Consider the following 4,033-nt stretch of genomic DNA (forward strand, 5'->3'; position numbering starts at 1 on the left):
GTTTGATTTAAAATGTTATGTAAAGTTAGCTATAAATAACAATAGAGCAATAATAATCATAATGTTGAAATGTGATTATGAATATGGATGCAATTGCTTTCTTAAATTCTTTCTGAAAGTGACAGGGCATAAATCAATAATTCACTAAGTCAATAAATTAGGTAGTTTCTATTTTTGGCAGAGTAAATGCACCTGCCATGTTCTGTATATGCCATGTTTTGCCATATAAATAATGTTTTACAGTTTGGCTGTGTTGTTTCCCAGTTGGCATTAGATGAATCATTTAATCGTATATTATAATGGTATAAGTGAATCATTTGCAAAATGATGACCCAAGTTCTATTAAATCTCAATGTGCTTGAAGGCTAAACACGCTGATTAGCAAAGGAATTCCAACGTACTGTAACAGACACATTACACGTAGAAAGTAGAACTCTTCTTTGCCCCAAATTTAAAACAAATGTCCTACCAATTGTAGGGAAGTTGGAAAAAATTCCTTTTCCTCCTTTAGATACTTTTTCTTGTAGCAAGCAAAGCCGTTCGGAGGCATTCCACAGACAGAAGAGCTGCGTCATGGACATGGTTGTTCCGTATTACGTTTCACTGGGTTATTGGTTGTGCTTCATGCTGTGTTAGAACTTCATTAAACAAATATAATCAAATCAAGGACAAATGCTAATTCTTTTTAAGTTACTCAGCACATCTGAGCACCAGGCAATTGAGTTGGGGCTCCTGAAAGGGTTCAGAGTCCAGTGAAGACAGACGTATTCCTCCAGCTGCATCACTGCCCGGGTCCCGTCTGAGGCAGGCACAAAGCAGAGAGAGGAAACTAAATATTGATTCAAAAGTGGGGGGGGGGGGGGGGGGAGGTGCAGTCAGAGGAGTTTTACAGGGGGAGGTGACTTATGTTCTGGGTTTTCTTCTGGTGGAGTCGAGTGGAGGAACAGGCCCAGCAAAAGCATGTAAACGAAATAAACCGCATGCTGCTTCCAGGTTCGCAGTGATGGGAGCTTAGGACAAGAAAGAGCATAAGAATGTCTTGTGAAATCCGAATCCTGTGCTTACCTCTTTCTATTTTTTGAGTGTTTGTAGTTACAGGGCAATTGACATCTGGGAAGATAAGGCATAGATGGCAACAACTGAGACCTGATGCTTTCCTCTGGAAGCCTCAGAATTTTCCTTTGGTCACATCCTGAAGCTTGTGATATCCTGCTTGTGCTTTGCTGCACATCACCTTGAATACCTGGGTGACCACCGCAGGCACTCAGGGGACCCAGTCTCGGGTTTTCACCTTCGTCCCTTAGGCAGCATCTCTGAGAATACCTGGTGGCTGGCTTTTCTACAGTTTGGTTCCAGTATATAAAGGTAGGCTCAATATGAGAGAACAGTATAATACTGTATGTCAATTATATCTCAATTTAAAGAGAGAGAGAGAGAGACAGGATGTCTGTGGGATCCTGTTCTAAGATGAACTAACATCATGTTGTTTTAATAAACTACTACTGCAGAGAAGTCATAATACCAAAAACTCTTTGACTGAAGAATACAGGCCTTGGGCAGGCTTTCAAACTGCTGAGACCCACAGGACATGTGAAAACTCTTCCTCATAGCCTAATAACACCTACGCCTCAACCAGCCTAAAATCATGGATAATCTGAGCATTTGAAACATGAAGTGAGACAGTTTAGTTTTTCACACTTCTTCTGAGTATATTGATCCCATCTATTATTTAAACTGTGACTCAGTTTCTTCATCTTTAAAATAGGGATCATCATCATACCTACCTTATAAGGTTTCTGAGGCAACTAAATGAATTCATATATGTAAAGCATTAAAAGTGTCTGCATTATTATAGTTATTGTCTCAATTTTTCCCTCACTACCTATGTGGCCAGCATATAGGCTAGATGACTCACTGATGTTACTTTAATTAGAAGCTCTTTATGTGCATTCTGAAAGTATTACGCTTGGATGATGCATTCCTCCCATATTGCTCCCCAAATGGTCTAGGGTCACACCAGGGTCATCATTTGCTTGCCCCATGAAAAGCAACATATTAACCGTAACCTTTTTTTTTCCCCAAAGATATTATTGGGGAAGGGGAACAGGACTTTATTGGGGAACAGTGTGTACTTCCAGGACTTTTTTCCAAGTCAAGTTGTTGTCCTTTCAATCTTAGTTGTGGAGGGCGCAGCTCAGCTCCAGGTCCAGTTGCCGTTACTAGTTGCAGGGGGCAAAGCCCACCATCCCTTGTGGGAGTCAAACCAGCAACCTTGTGGTTTAGAGGATAAGCTCCAACCAACTGAGCCATCTGGGAGCTCAGCGGCAGCTCAGCTCAAGGTGCTGTGTTCAATTTTAGTTGCAGGGGGCACTGCCCACCATCCCTTGCGGGAGTCGAGGAATTGAACTGTCAACCTTGTGGTTGAGAGCCCACTGGCCCATGTGGGAATCGAACCAGCAGCCTTTGGAGTTAGGCGCTTGGAGCTCTAACCACCTGAGCCACCGGGCCGGCCCCTGGAACCATAACCTTTTAAAGAACTTGAATGGCTTGGGTTTGTGTAGCTTAAGGGTAGAGTCTCTCTTATTATTAGACATGTGGTTTGTGAGGCAGGATTTGTGAGGCAGGGCTAGGCTGTTAAGGAAAGAAGCAGGGATCCAACCTCAGTACAAAAAGAGCTAAAGCACTGTTAAAAACTGACTGGAAAGCACTGCTCTTCATGTTATTGCCACAGATCCACTTCTGGCAAAGGCTTTCATCACCAGCCAAAGCTCTTGCTGTGAGGGCAGAAATGTCATCTATCTTACTCGTCTTTATCCACAATATCTATCCCAGGGCCAAAACTGAATGTACTACTCAATAAATATGTGCAGAATGAACAAATTAATCAATTATAGGGTGAATGTTAAACATCCTTGGAAGATGTCAAGGACAGGTTTGTAGTTATTACAGGGGAGGGCTGGTATCTTTTTCTCAGACCACAGTTGACTTAGAAGTCAGTATGGAAGTCCATCGTGTGATCTACGGGATACGCTTTGACTAGAAAGCCATGGGAAATGCCCCAACAGGCCTGTGAGCTTCCTGGACAAAGAAACTGTCACTTCCTTCCTACATAAACACTTCTTGAGATGTTTTAACATAGGTACATGGACATTAACACCAGTTCTGGCTTCTGTCCTTCCAAATTCCTTCCCAGTTGTTTGCTTTTTAAAGTAAGAATGCTGTACTTTATGAATGGAACCTTGGTTTTCTTGCGGGCCACTTCCAGCGATAACCTTGGCTTCTCCTCCATGTACATATTGGTTAGTGCAACCAACCTCCAGACATATTGGTTAGTGCAGGACTTGAATTTGCTGGCTTCTCCCCTTTCATTTCAACCTTTAGGAAGACAGCAGAAGCCTTGTTCCACACACTGCCCACCGTGTGATGTGCAGAGCCCTGTGGATCAGCACTAGGGATTGTGCCCCTGGCCCCTTGGTCTCCCAGGGACTCATCCTACCCTGAAGGCCCTACACACAGCCGGAAGCAAGTCCTTTGTTGAATTCTCAGTGACTGAGTCTAGAGATAGGATGGCAATGGCCAGGGGTTGGGATAGAACAGACAGCTCGAGTTCTTGGGGACTGTAGAGTATCTTGAACCAATGATATATTACATACCAGTTTCAGGACTCCTGTTCTCCTAATTTTTATATTCTTTAAGTGAGGGGGAAATGTTTACATCATGTCATTCTTTGTTTAATATCTGGAAATGAATTGTTTAAATTATGGTACATCCATTTCCTGATCCTCCCAGTCAGGCTCAGTGATCTCTATTAGACGCTCCCATAGCACCCTGTTTTTGCCTACTTAGGTGTAATTATATTTTTGTTTTTATGATAATATGTCTCCTCCACTAGACTGTAAGCCTAATGAAGGCAGGGTCCGTAGGGTGAGTGGGCAGTGTGTGCCCAGACGGTGCTTAGCACCATGTTTGGTATACAGTAGGTGTTTAATATTTAAATGGATACTACAAACAACAGAGGAGTACTATGCAGCCA

At 42.7% G+C, this 4,033-nt stretch overlaps 1 protein-coding gene across 3 annotated transcripts in view; it reads left to right on the forward strand.

The window, feature by feature from the left end:
* The window catches only part of TRMT13 (tRNA methyltransferase 13), a 74,535-nt gene that overhangs the window by 45,620 nt on the left and 24,882 nt on the right, over window positions 1-4,033 (forward strand). The window lies entirely within an intron of this gene.

The sequence above is a fragment of the Rhinolophus sinicus genome, chromosome 7 (assembly GCF_057876585.1).
Source record: "Rhinolophus sinicus isolate RSI-liver-muscle chromosome 7, RSI-T2T, whole genome shotgun sequence".
Classification (NCBI taxonomy): Eukaryota; Metazoa; Chordata; class Mammalia; order Chiroptera; family Rhinolophidae; genus Rhinolophus; species Rhinolophus sinicus.